At 44.9% G+C, this 14,960-nt stretch overlaps 1 protein-coding gene across 3 annotated transcripts in view; it reads right to left on the reverse strand.

Moving 5' to 3' along the window:
* The window catches only part of Camk1d (calcium/calmodulin dependent protein kinase ID), a 413,808-nt gene that overhangs the window by 272,289 nt on the left and 126,559 nt on the right, over nucleotides 1-14,960 (reverse strand). The window lies entirely within an intron of this gene.

Below are 14,960 nucleotides of genomic sequence, written 5' to 3' on the forward strand. Positions count from 1 at the left end.
GAGACCTTCTCACCTACAGACTTTTCCAGATTGTCTCACAAACACTGAATTAATTCTCATGGATAGGTAAGGATGTAATTACAGTGTGAGCTGGCACTGCAGGAAGGACTGGCACTTGGGTTAACTCATTGGTAGGGATAGACAATCTTTCATTCGGCAGCTTATTTCCTTTTGAAACCAAACAAACAAGGACCATACAGTGATTATGCCCATCTGAAAATACAAACCCAAGTCTTTGACAAGAGAGAAACACACTGTAACCAGGATGTGTGAAGCCAAAGAGCCCATCTCTTGCCAGTGATGGCATCGTCAGGCTGCCCAGTCCAAGCTTAGAAACAGACCCCACATCCTTTAGCCATCAGCAAAGATATTCTTAAGCATACACAGGAAAAAAGGGGACAGGATTCACATCTGCTTGGTACACTGGACTATGAGTCTTTGGGATAATGTTCCTACTAGAACATAAACTCTCAAGCAAGAAAAGAATGTCCATTTTCATGACCTGAATCTAATTATTCAGGGCAGGAGATAATCATTCAATGAAACAGTCAAATGGGAAATTCCAGCAAGAACCTTTGCCCAAATCTATAAAGAATTCATAAGTAGAATTATTTACTCAGAAGGCTATATCCTGCAGATTCTTCGGTCACTTAAAATAATCATCATTAAATATAAATACATATAGCCTCACAACAGTTTTCACAGAGTATTCTGTGGAGGGAGACAGTCCCTGTGATATCTGCTCACTATGAAGGAAACTGACCCAAGAAAACCAGTTCAGAACATGCTCAGAGCCCATGGCATGTGCTTCTCATCACTTCTGGTCCTGGGATAGATTTACCCAATGAGGGTGAAGAAGACCTGAGTACTCAGACAGCAGATCCCTCCCCCATCACGGAAGCACTGCTTAAAAATAAGAAGTCTCACCAGGGAAAGACCAGGCCTCCCACACCAGGGGTAATTCCACACCAGAGTCTCCTCATTTATTTTTGTCTTCCACTCCATTCCTTGTAATGAACGTATACCATGAAATTGTCATATGCTGTTTGAACATGTTCAAAGCGAACTCTGGGAGTAAGGAGAACTTTCTGGTCCCAGACTCTAACATGTTTGTTTTCAAGTGTCCTCCAGACCCCCTTTTCTGGGGCACCCCCAACTGTGACATGGAGGAAAGGTAACAACAAGATAGTCCGAGTGTAAAAGCATTGTGCCTTTGAGAACAGCTAGAAGGTGAACTCCTCCCAAGGAGGTTGCTACTGTTTACCCCATGGTGAGAAAACAGAAACTCATCTACAGAAAGAAAGCTCAGCTCTGCCTGTAACTCTCAGTCTGGGAACTTAGTCATGACTGTTACAGCAGGGCTTCCCCAATCACTCCTGATGCAGAACTGTAAGTGCCCAAGTAGATAACATCACCTTTCTGCACTGTTTGTTCTTTTACTTAAAAAAACTCACCCAAAGGGAGACCCCATAGGAATTTCAGCTAATTCTAACAGTTCTTCCCCTGGTCGGTTTCCGCTGGGTGTTTATAAGCCCATGATTTAATGTTGTCTTTTCTTTACTCTCTGCAGTGGGCTGCTCTAGTCACCTCTGGTAGGGTTTTGTCTGTTTCTGTTTTGAGCGCCCTCCAGTAGGAAGATGGTTTGCTATCAATCCTCTGCTTTCACCCATCTGCTGCTTACTGTTTATTCCTTTACTTTCGCCTGCTGTATAGATAAGAAACTCATTAAAAATCAAAAGCAGGGCTATCATAGATCATTCTTTAGACTTTATAAAACCCGTTCTCAATGCTGCTAACCCAGTGGGTTTTATTGGTTTCCCCCACCCCGGGCATCTTTCCAATCTGCCAAGTCCTTTCTCCGGAACAGAGAATCCCTTCAGTGCTGCAAGCACCTGCTAGGCGTGGGTCAATAGCTACCGTCAGGCCTCTCCTCTCTCACTGGCCACTACCCTGCTCTGCACATACCCCAGCTCTTTTATTGTCCCCAGGGAATCTCTACAGACAAGAAGAGACCATGGCCATGGCCGATGCAGAGGAGACAGTCTGCATAAAAGGGGACCCTCACCTGCAGACATGAGGCTCCCACAAAGGAAAACACTGTTTACCCCTGTGAGTCATTTTCTTCCTGGGAAATGGTGAGAAAGTGAGATTAGAGCTGAGTTGGGAGGTTAGGGAGAGGACTGAGAGAGGGGTGGCACTCCGGCAGCGGACCGTTCTCTGCCTTTGTTCCTGTGGGTAGAACAATCTATCTAAGGTCCCTGTGAGGGCAGAACCATGGGGCCCACATACACAAAATGTTTCACAAACTAAGCAGCTCAGGCTTGACAACATGAGCCATGCATGAGGTGCTTAGAGATGGACATGGGACAGGTTCAGGACACATGAGAAAGCCCCAGAAATAGTTGCTGAAGTCAAATCATAAAGCCAGGGGTATAGTCCCACCCTCTCTGAATAAAAGGCAGCCTACATTTTATACCCCCAGGTACAGACTCAAAAGGAAGCAGGTCAGATCTCCAGCACCCATTTAAAAGCTGGACATAGTCACATACAGCTATAACCCTAGTGCAGAGCAGGGAGACAGGTGGATGGATCCCTGGAGCTGCTGGCTAGGCAGCCTAGTCAATCTGTGAGCTCTGAGTTCAGTGAGAGACCCTGTCTCCAACAATAAGGTAGACAGCAGACCCAAAGGACAACTGACATCAGCTTCTAGCCTCCACACATGCTCAGGGAGACATATGCACTACACATGTCCACACATACAATAGGTACAGTATGTGTACACACACACACACACACACACACACACACACACACACACACAATGAGAGAGAGAGAGACAGACAGGGAGAGAAAGGAAGATTTGAAAAGAGATGACTTTTTTTCCATAATCATAACAGCCATGAGATTTAAAGAAGAAATCAAGTGATGGATAAACAGACGAACAAAGAGCCCTAATTCTGGGGAGGCAGAGTGGTTCCCTGGGCTCACTGGCCAATCAGTATGTGAGCTATACTGGGTGGCCAGTGAGGGGCCAGACACACATGCCATACATAAAATGGAACATTAATCATCCCTTAAGGGGCTCTGGCACATGGTCCAGTAGAGATGAACCTTGAAGACATGTGCTTGATGAAAGACACCAGTCACAGAAAGGTAACCTATGTGTTTCCACTCCGTGAGGTCCCTGGAACATTCAGGGTCATAGATAGCAAGTAAACTGGGCTGGAGAAAAGGAGAACAGGAAGTGACCGTTTAACTGGGACGGAGTCTGGAAAATGAAAAGAAGCAGATGGTGGTGGTTACACAACAACGTGTAAGAGTTCAGGCCATAGAACCCACACCCAAAGAGGTTAAAATGATAAAGTTTATGGTATGCCTATCTTAGCACAATAAAAAACAACAAGAGAATGCTTATACGTGTCTACTCCATGGCAAGGCTTCCCATAGAGACAGTGGGAAAATGTGAAAGACTCTTCACATTTTGTTACCTCCCAAAAGATGAGAGGACTCACAGGGAAATTACAGGGGGTCAGGGGGCATGGGCTGCTTGGCATCTACAGAATTCTCTGGCATGTGTCAACTAATCTAGTCCTTGGGCAACTCTGAAAGTTACAGTGCACAAGGAGTCGCTGCCAATGTCTTTCAGAACCAGGACATCAAGCACTGAGCCTAGTGCAGAGGCAGGATAGAGTGGAGAACCAGACACATTCATGGATCCCTCTGAGTCTTTCTTTTATCGTGCGTGGGGTGTGTGTGTGTGAGCGTGAGTGTGTCTGAGCATGTGCATGTGTATATGTGAGAATGGATGTGTGTGTGTGTGAATGTGTGTGAGTGTGTGTGAGTATCTGTGTGTCTGAGTATGTGCATGTGTATATGTGAGTATGAATATGCGTGTGTCTGTGAGTGTGTGTTAGTTTCTGTGTATAGGTGTGTATATGTGCCTCCAGGTACACATTCGTGTGTGTGTGTGAGTGTGTGCATCTGTGTGTCTGAGTATGTTCATGTGTATATGTGAGTATGAATATGCATGTGTCTGTGAGTGTGTGTTAGTTTCTGTGTATAGGTGTGTACGTGTGCCTCCAGGTACACATTCAGGTGTGTATACACCAAAGGACAACTTCCATTATCATTCCTCAGGTGCCATCTACCTTGTTTTTGGTGACAGGCTCTCTTGCCAGCCTGGAAAGGCCATGTGGGCTGTAATGGTTGGCCAGGAAGCCTAGGGCCCACCTGCTTTGCCCTGAGCACTAGGATTACAAGCACACGCCACCGCACATCACTTGGCGTTTTCCTGCGTGTACTCAGGTCCGTAAACACTTCGCTAACCGAGCCCTCTCTTTAGCCCCCTCTGAGGTCTTCTTTAGTACACCGTGCAGGGGTGGTGCTTACTGTTACCCGGGAGCCTGCCACCCCAGTACTGAAGGTGACAACAGCAGAAGAAGCAGAAAGTGTTGCCAGGGGAACACTTTACTCCTAAGTTCGAGCATGCAAAACCACTTTTCTCATTTACCCAAGCAACACGCATAAATCTATCTTCCTTAAGTTTTCCAAAGGTGATGCTTTCTAGACTTAGACACTGTAAGATGAACATACATTGTCATTGTTCTCACAATAAGCAGAAATCACTTGAAGACACCCCAGTTCAAGGCAGCTAAGAGCATCATTAATAAAAGGGGTGAATGGACCTTTCAGACACTTTCTGTGGAATTACTCAACACAGTTTCAGGAGGCTGGGCTGGAGGTAGCAAGGACCACAGCAAGGGAAAAGGTCTGAGAGCCTAGTAGGCCTTCAGACAACTCAAGAAGCTAAATGCCAAGGAAGTAAAGTAGAGGGTGGTGGAGCATGCTTTCCACTTGTACTCTGTAGGTCGTAAATGTGAGCAGAACCAAGTGGCAGGCACAACGCTGTCCTAGACGGTCCCGTTTCTACCTGGCCAACAGCCGCCTGAGATGTTAGTGTGCCCGAAGGACAAGGCAGGCCTCCTCCTCGGCAACATGGCTGCTTTCTTCATCTCCACTCAAGGGACACGACGTGGGACATGTTTGTTCACACCTGCCCAAGAAGGTTAACATAGCACTCTTGGTTCTGATGGTGAAAATATTAGATCTGTGAATTGATGTCAATAAGTAAAAACTCATAGGAAAGAAAGAGAAAGAGAAAACAGGGTGCCGTGCAGACCTCAAGGTGATAGAAACATACAATTGTAGGAGAAATAAAGATTTCAGGGTTCTGGAAAATTACACGCTTTCAAATTATGACAAAAATATTTATTAAATTATAAAGGAAATCGTTATTCAAAAAAAATTACTCAAGCTATCAGTGAAATTCGTCTGTGACAAATAACCAGAGTGGTCAGACAGGTTGTTCTTAGATGCTAACAACCTCTGCAGCTGGAGAGAACTGCAGAAACTGCAGGCCTGACTCCTCCCCTGCTGTGCCTCACATCAAACCATCACCTGGAGGCAGACTGCTGGGATCCAGAGGTGGGTACCAAGGAGGAAACCATCTCTGGAGAACGGAGTTTCCAGACTAGGCAAATGTCATGGGACTAAAGAATTTTAAGCAATTGCTTAAGCTTTAAACTTCATAAAGAATGGCCCTTTGTTTTGCCGTAATAAGGCTCAAGAATGGACTCCTGCTATAGACTGCTGCACCCAATCCACTGAGGACCCATACCCAGGCCACCCTGAGTGTGATGGTGACTAATGGGAGGGCGAATGGGCTGGGCTCTGGGCAATGCCTCATCTCCCCACCTCCTCTGAAAAGGCAGCATATGACCCGTGCCCTGAGGATGCCTAGGCTAATAACCAGCATTAAAGGTTTTGTGAACCATGGCTGGCATGGTGAAAATACATAGAGACATTCAGAACATCCTAACTCCAGATCTGTATCTTCTATCGAGGTGAGAGTTGAGAACAGAGGCAAGGAAATCCTAGTGTCCTTACTGAGGCACCTGCTCACTCCAATTGTGACCATCAGAGCAGTAGGTAAGCACGGTAGTGCACACCTGGAGCTACAGATGTTCAGGAAACTGAGCAAGAGGACAGCTTGAACCTAAGATCTTGAGGGCAACCTGGGGAGCATATCCAGGCTGTTTCTTGAAAAGAAAGTGAGAGGGGCCAGCAAGATGGCCGCCATCTTAGGGAACTTATCACCAGTCTCGGAAACTAGAACCTTCTGACTTCTGCTTTCCCATTTGCTAGTAATCTTTAACCTGAAATTAGGAAAAATATCAAATAGTCTAAAAGAATAATGCATAGCTGGGTGCTCAGAATGTACATAACTTAAATACAAATTCTCTTCTCATATAAGAACAACTTAATCTTGAAAGAAACAAGACTTCAGCTTCCAGTCTACTATAGTTTTCAGTAGTTGGGTGTTCTGTGATGTTAGTCAAGCTGAAATGGTAAACACACTATCTTCAGGGGCTGAGAAGATAGGCTAGTCAGTAACGCACTTGCTACACAAGCGTGAGGACCAGAGTTTGGATTCCCTGCCCCCGTGTAGCTGCCAGGTGTAGTGGTTTACACCTGCAATCCCAGCACCGAGAAGGCAGAGACAAGTGGTTGCCTGGAGCCCTCTGCCCAGACAACACGGTGATCTCCAGGCTACTGAGAGACTTTGTTTAACAGTAACCAAGGTACACAGCTTCCAACGGATGACAACAGACGTCATCATCTGCCCTTCACTTACATCAATATATAAGTTCACTCACATACAAATGGAGAGAGGGAGAGAGACAGAAAGAGAGAGAGAGAGAGAGAGAGAGAAAGAGATACAGAGAGAGAGAGAGAGAGGGAGAGAAAGAGAGGAACAATCACACACAGATGAACACACACACAAAGATGAACACACACACACAGATGAACACACACACAAAGATGAACACACACACACATACACACAGATTCCTTAGACGAAACGACTTTCAGGAAGGATCAGGAATTGTCATTTTGATTCAAGAAGTATGCTAAACCAACCATTTGGTAAAATTATATTCTTCCCAAATTAGACCAAGAAATAATCAGATGCTGGAATGATCAGCCCTATCCGCTGAGAGTCAGCTATTCTTGGCTCATTGCCTTTTTGTGCTTTTTAGTTATTTTACATATGAACCAGATCGATTGTGTTATTAACTTTATTAACAGCATCGCTTTTAGCCTGTTACCAGCATCGCACCCTGAACTGGGCCCTCCAACATCACTCCAGGCCTTTCACCATCTATCAAAATCTTCTGTTCCACCAAGCATACCGTCTTCCCTGTTGTTAGGCAGAGACGCTATGTATTTAAAAAAAATTAGGAAAAGAACTTGATCAGGAAAAGACAATGGAGTCAGTGATATTTGTCTTGAGAAAATCTAGGAACTAGACAGGCACCGTTTAGAGCTATTGTTTCAGAACAGTCAATTCTTAAAATAGAAAAAAAAAACCCACACGCTAACCCCAACAGCCCTCTTCCTGAGCAGAGAAAGTGAATGAATCACAATAGCACTGGACTAAGATGGCTTCCGTGTCTCAGCCACTCCCCTGGCAGAAACCAAGTACTCTGAGAGATGCCAACACCTCCTGAAAGTGTCTTTCAGTATACTGAGTCAGCACACTGACCAAAGGCCCAAGACACCCCAGTGTAAAAGTCAGATTCTGCAAAGCAAGCACATCAAAAGGGTCCTGATTTCCTATCCTCACAGAGCAACTATGCACACTGCACAAAACTAGTGTCCAATATAGACAGGGCATCTGTTTTCTACAGTGTGTCTTACAAAGCCCTCTACTTGGCAATCACATAGTAGGCTATGCATCAGTAAATATGAATGTTATATATGAATGAATGCTATGCAGTGTAATCATATATGTTATATATGAATGATATATATATATATATATAACTTATTCCTTACCTTTTATTGATTTTGTTGAGCTATACATTTTTCTCTGCTCTCCTCCCTGCCTCTTCCCTCCCCTTCAATCCTCTCCTTTGGTCCCCATGCTCCCAGTTTACTCAGGAGATTTTATCTTTCTCTATTTCCCATGTAGATTAGATCCATGTATGACTCTCTTAGAGTCCTCTTTGTTGTCTAGGTTTTCTGGGATTGTGAATTGTAGGCTGGTTTTTCTTTGCTTTATGTCTAAAAGCCACTTATGAGTGAGGACATATGATCTTTGTCTTTCTGGGTCTGGGTTACCTCACTCAATATGATGTTTTCTAGATCCATTCATTTGCCTGCAAATTTCAAAATGTCATTATTTTTTTTTTACCACTGTTTAGTATTGTTTAAATGTACCACATCTTCCTTACCCAGTCTTCAGTCCAGGGGCACTTAGGTTGTTTCCAATACACAACAGAGTATTCCTTACTTTTTAAAACAAGTTATCTCGTGAACCTGGGTCTCACCAATTTTGCCAGAACTGCTGCCCAGCAAGCTTCAAGGATCCAGTTGTCTTCCTTCCCCTCCCCCAATGATGGGGTTACAGACAAGCATTGTTGAGTTCCACTTTCTGCAGGGCGCTAGGGACCCAAGCTTAGGTCCTCAGGCTTGAAGCAAGCACTTCAGCAACTGAGCCACGACCCTAGTTTTGATTCTTTGTAACTGGAAAAAAAAAAAAATTCCATCTTCCTCTACAACTGGTAATTCTACATTGACAAACAAATTTCCATGGGATCATCAAGAACCATGGAGAAGAATCCTTAAATATTGATCCGATTAGCCTGAGTGCTGCCCAGATCCATTCCGAGTCTCAGTACATTTCTGCGTCTCGAGCCACTGAAGCAGGTCTCTATTGTGACAAAACTTGAGACTACGAGAGGCATCAAATGGCTGCCACCCTCACTGCCTTTGACATCTTCAGTTTCCAAAGGCTGCTGTTCTGCGGCACTAAATCTTTACTGTTAATAGAGTCACTGATCCAAATAGAGCAGACAAATAAATTCCAAGTGAATGCATACTGCCATCCTCAGAACACGCTTCATTTAATGGCACAACTTTCCCCCTCGATTCTTCGTCAGCCTCTCATATTTTATCTCTGAGGTCCCTATGTCACTTGTCAAAGGGTGACATGGACCCAAACAGAGTCCGCGAATTTTGTTTTTATTTCTTATCACACGATCAGGAAGGATTCTGGAAAGCCTAGTTTTTGGAGATGGTGGCAAGTAAAATGTTTTGGCTCTTCGGGGACCAGGAAGGCTTTCAAGGCCACAGCTAGTGTCATTTACAGGCCCATAAAACATGTATACGGGCTACTTGCTGTATGAGAATATTTGACAATGGGTGCTGGAGGACTGAATTAGATGAATCAGGAACTCCAGGAATATTTTCATCTTTCTGTATTATCTTGTGACAGTTTATGCTGATGTCATTAGGAAGACATCTCTCTACAGAGGTGGCTCTTCACAGAGCCTTCATGCCCTCCTCAGATATGACAAGGACACAGACTTAGAGGGTACTTGTTACCTTCTCTGTGACTATTACAGAGTTCAATTTCTTTCAGTAACAGGGCAGTTCCTTTAATAGAGCTGCTGGGCATCACCCCCAAATTGTCGATAGAAATGTGAGTTGAGGGCTGGGATAGAACAGAATATTTGTTGGAAACATGGCCAGTTTTGTCCTGTCCATCACAGGCCCTCTTTTTTTTTTTTCCAAACAGTACTAGGGATGGAGCCCAAGGCTTACACCTGCTAGGGAAGTTCTCTACCAATGGACTAGCTGCATCCCTTGTTTTAGTTTTGATTTCTGAAACAGGTTCTCATTAAGTTGTTCAAGCTGGTCTTGAATTCACCTCATCGACAAAGCAGCCCTTGACCTCGTGATCCTCCTGCCTCAGCCTCCTACATAGCTGGGATTAAGGGTCTGAACCAGAGCCTGGTAGGACCATCTTATTGCAAAACTCCTGAAAGGCTGACTTTCATTGTTGTTTAGAGCAATGTCTGAACAAGAACTTGAAGAGTTTCCGGGCTTCTTGAAGACTGGATACCTAACAGTGTCCCCTTAATTCTCTAAGCTCCCCCATAAAAACCAGAGTTCTTACAACTCAATAATGAGTAATAGGACCACTGACTGCACCTACACAAAGAAAATAGTATCAATATTCTGCTTTTTTTTTTTAAAAAAAAAAGCAATAGTGTTAGAAATAGCAAAGAATTAGGAAGATCCTGAACAATATGAAAAAAATGTAATGGAGATGGCATGGTGGCACAGACTTATGATCTCAGCACATGGGAAGTGAGGAAGGGGGAGCATCCTGAGTCTGTGGTCTACACAATGAGATCCAGGTCAGCCTGGGCCACACAGTGAGATCCAGGTCATCCTGGGCTTCATAGTGAGATCCAGGTAGCCTGGGAAACACAGTGAGATACAGGTAACCTGGGCTACATAGTGAGATCCAAGTCAGCCTGGGCTTGGGCTACATAGTGAGATCCAAGTCAGCCTGGGCTACACAGTGAGATCCAGATCTGCCTGAGCTACATAGCAAAACTGTCTCCAGAACAAACAGGTAAAAATACACAAATACATAATAGGACACTAAATACCTATTTAAAATAACAAAATAGATTTATATAATTGAATTATCCCCAAGATATAAGTTAAATAATATATGTTATGTTATGTTCACATTTATATCACTCACAGACACACACACACACGAAAGAGAGAGAGAGAGACAGACAGAGACAGAGAGACAGAGAGATTATCTTGGGAAGGATGAAGAAGCCATAACACTGCTTCCTCTGGGGAGTGGCGTGGAGTGAAGCTCACTGGAGACTCTTTTCAATTCCTTCTATTATGTACCCATACTTTCTCGATTAAAAGTTAATGAAATGGAGAAATGTTTGGGAAAAGAGAGAGAATAATCAATATAATAATCTATACAAAATGACTAGCTAATTAAAGCCCTGCACTGGATATTTTAATTGGATCAGTCAACTAGCTAAATCACAATGACAAAATGCCAGTGACAGCCCTATCCCACAGCCAAGTTTGTCCTCTGTGCTGTGGAGACAGCCTGTCTAGACAGGACTCCTATGAACTGGTTATACAGCTCTGGTTCATAGGCCGGCCACACACCTTCACTGATAGAGAAGTGCAGTAGCCTTTGAGACAAATACATGTCTTCACAGAGATTTCTCTTGACTAAGGTAACACTCGGGACTCGTTAGTGGAGAAAGGAGAGTTCGAAATGGGTCTCAAAGGAGGAATATGTTTCAATGTGCATCAACAGAGGGGCAGGGCCAGGAAGATGCAGGAGGACAAAGTCAGGTCAGTGCAGTAGTGTGTGTTCAAGGTCAGTGGGAGAGCTGACTGAACAGAGCAGACGGCAGGCATTTGACAGAGGAGGGGGGCATCAGCAAGGAGCAATGGCTTGTGGTGATGTGTACAATGCTCAGCACACATCCCGTGTATCTGTGTGTCTTGCGTTATCTGCATTCACAATCCCCTAGAGAGACTCATGATCCACCAAAGGTCTCCAGGTTCTGATTGGTGAATATGCCACCTGATGCCGCCAATGGCGCTTTGCCGGCATGGCTAGGATGTATGTTCTGCTATGACAGATGTTCTGTGTTCTCCTGGGTAGAATCAATGTAACCACAGAGTCCTTGTAGCAGGAGGACAAGAAAGGTCAGATTCAGAGGGGATGTGACAATGGAAGCCAGAGTGACATCCCTGCTGGAAGAGACACAAACCAAAGAAAACGTTCAGCTCCTACCTAGCAGCTAAAAGTAGGAGTAGGCTCCCCCCTAGAACGTCAAGGAGGAGCACAAGCCCTTCTGATGTCTTGAGTTTTGCCTTACAAGATTCAGTTTGGGACTTCTGACTAAAACTAAGATAATTTGTGGTACTGAAAGGCCATTAAGTTTTGCTAATTTGTGATAGCAACAGTAGGAAGTAAATATAAAATTAGCATCATCATTATTGTCATTTGCCACCATGCAGAAACTAGATTGTAAGACCCAAGAAGTTATACAAATCTCAAAGCCACTGACTGGGAAGCAGCAATATTCAAATCCAGCTGTGACATGTGGACAGGGTGATGTCCTGGGAGAGACAAGGGTCCACACTGTGTGTGCTCTGAGTATCGGATGGAAAGTGTGCACCTGACGAGGGCTGTGAGGAGAAGTGGGGGCTTAAGCAAGAGGGACAATAAACAGAGCCGATTAATATGCAATATCCTCATTCCAACCAAATGTGTTCTGTGCCCTTTAAACAAGCAGGAACAAAAGACTCTGGCGTGCAGGAACTTCATGTATGGGCAACACTTCCCTTATTTATGCTACTTAATGGCATAAAAAATCCACTTTCTCTACTTTCCCCTTTAAAAAGTCCGTCTGTTCTTGTCTGTCTCTGCTGCACACATTTTGATCACTGAGCTGTCACGTGGGTGATTTCATAAACAAAGCTGTAACGGGAGGTGGTCACGTGTGCTAGTCTCCACATCCTCAGGAGTCCAGAAGTTGGCTCTCTGTGTGTGTGCATGTGTATTAGTAGGGATCACACTCAGAGCCTCGTGTATGCTAAGCAAATGCCTGACGACTGAGGTCCGGCTGCATCCACAGGCAGACTACAGTACAGAATAATTCTTTTCCTTCACACTACTGTCCAAAAGCCAATGAAGCTCTTTTAACCTAGATAACTGCCATCACCATCACCACCACCTTCTTCTCCACCAGTACTGTTTATTGGAGCTTACTTTAAAATACTGTTATCAACCACATTCTTTTTTTATTGATTTTATTGAGCTCTACATTTTTCTCTGCTCCCCTCCCTCCCTCTCCCCTCCCCTAACCAACTACATTCTTGTTCTACCAACAGCTCTACATGGTAGCATTATCGTGCCCATTCTACAGCTGAGAAAACTAAGCCTCAGAGAAACTTACATTTTGCTATGGCGCTAATAACACTGACAGTCTAACCGGGACCTGATGTTGAAGTCTTCTGTCATTTTGAGACCATACCACTTCCCCACCAGTCTAGCTGTGGTCAAACCTCAAATTCAGAAAGAGTGATGATGAAGGGGTACCAAGGGTTTTCCACTGTACTCTCCGCTCTCCAAAACTGCCCAGAGTCGCCTATCCTTAACCAATAAATAGTCATTTATATTAGATGGGTAAATTCATCAACATTGTCGTAACCAGGGAGCTTTCTAATAGGACAGCTGACCTCCTCCCATGTTCCTACAGTATTTGCACCAAGCCAAGGGCTGAGGCTGAGATCCTCTGTCCTCCTACCCTGCTGAGCCTGCACTTTCTGCTGCAAAAGAGGGACAGAACTTTTCAGCAGAACTTTCTCCCCTGAAAATCTCAGTGCTCTAGAATCAAGTCCTTCCCTTTGGTCTTGGCTTCTTAATTTTCACTTTTTTCCTAAGTACAAATGCTCAGTAAAGCCAAACTGACCCTCCTGCCCACCCACTGGTCCTTCTCTTCTCGATGGCCCCACATCTCATTATGCATCTCTGGTTAATAGAACTAACTTACTCCTCAGGCGCAGTCGGCAGGCCCCTTTGTCTCCTACAACATAATCACATTAACTGTTCTCAGCCCAGAGAGAAGTTCGTACCTCTTCGGGCTTTGCTAGGGGGGAACATTCTGTTTGCTGTGCAGTCACTTACACACACAGAGGCTGATAGTCAATTTATTATGAAGAGCTGATGACACACATACACACTCTGGCCAAAACTCACAGTACATATGCCCTGTGACCACCCCGCCCTCGACAGAACAAAAGATGATTCTGTGGTACTAAACCTTGGCCAAACACTAAAGGCCAGATCATGACAGCATGGTTCACTTGGATTGTTTCTATTCCTTGACCATGGGGGTTATGATCCATCAGAAAGAATGCAGGCACAAACAGGCTCTTGACAGGACACCCAAGTCCCAAGGGCAGGGACTAGAACCACGTTCAGAGCAACAGAGAGGCCCAAGCCCTGGGCGCTTGCCACTCAATCTGGCCCAGGAGAGCAAAGAAAGGCTCTAACCAACAACACACCGCAGGTCCTCCACAAAGGCTTTCCGGACCCTCAGGTCTGGACTGCCATGAAATTCAGGACAGGTCAAAACAAGACAGTGCCTCAAACAAAGATTCCACAGGAGAGGTGATTTGAAGACTTCCAAACCACGTGGCTGCCTAAGAGACTCCCCCAAATTGGCCCATGATTAAAGTCCTTGAGATTCCATCAGCAAGCCACTTCCCGTTAAGAGGTGCAACTATTGACAGCCCCACAGAAATCAGAGTGTGTTTCCTGGGGACAGGCCAACGTGGCACATGAAGACATTAGCAGGGCTCAGCAGGAAGTCCTTAATGAAACTGGAGACTAGCCACGCTCTAAACAGCCTGTGAAGAGTAGCTGCTCTTTCAAGGAAATGAGAACGACAAGCTGCCACAGATCACAAAATCACATAAGACTGCGCACTCTGTATGCTACCTCAAGATGCTAAGGAACAGTGGCAAAGAGCCTCAGACACAGAGGGCAGGTCACACATCTGTGAGCTGTAGGGATCGGGAGAAAGGGGCGCTCAGGCCATTGAGTCAGGGAACACACACTGGGCCAAACGATAAGAACGGTGTTGAAGAGAGGCTTTTCTACTCCTAAAAGCTCCCATGCCAGGGTGAGGGTGGCAGAGAAGAAACAGATCCATATGTAGTGGGGAGTCAGGTCAGTCAGTAAAGTAGTTCAGCAGGCAAGCTTGAAGTCCAGGGTGATCTCCAGAAACCATGTACAAAGAGTGAGGTGTGATGATACACACACCTGCACTCCAAGCTCTGGGAAGGTGAGGGTAGGTAAAGAGATTCATGGAGTTCAGGGCCAACCAGGCTAGACTAATCTGTGATCTCCAGATCAACCAGAGACTCTGTCCTGGAACAAGGCACATGGCACTGAATAATAACAGCCGACATTGTCCTCTGGCCTCCGTATGTATGTATTCACAGGTGTGGGGAGGGGACAACACACACACACACACACACAC

The sequence above is a fragment of the Microtus ochrogaster genome, chromosome 16, assembly GCF_000317375.1.
Source record: "Microtus ochrogaster isolate Prairie Vole_2 chromosome 16, MicOch1.0, whole genome shotgun sequence".
NCBI lineage: Eukaryota > Metazoa > Chordata > Mammalia > Rodentia > Cricetidae > Microtus > Microtus ochrogaster.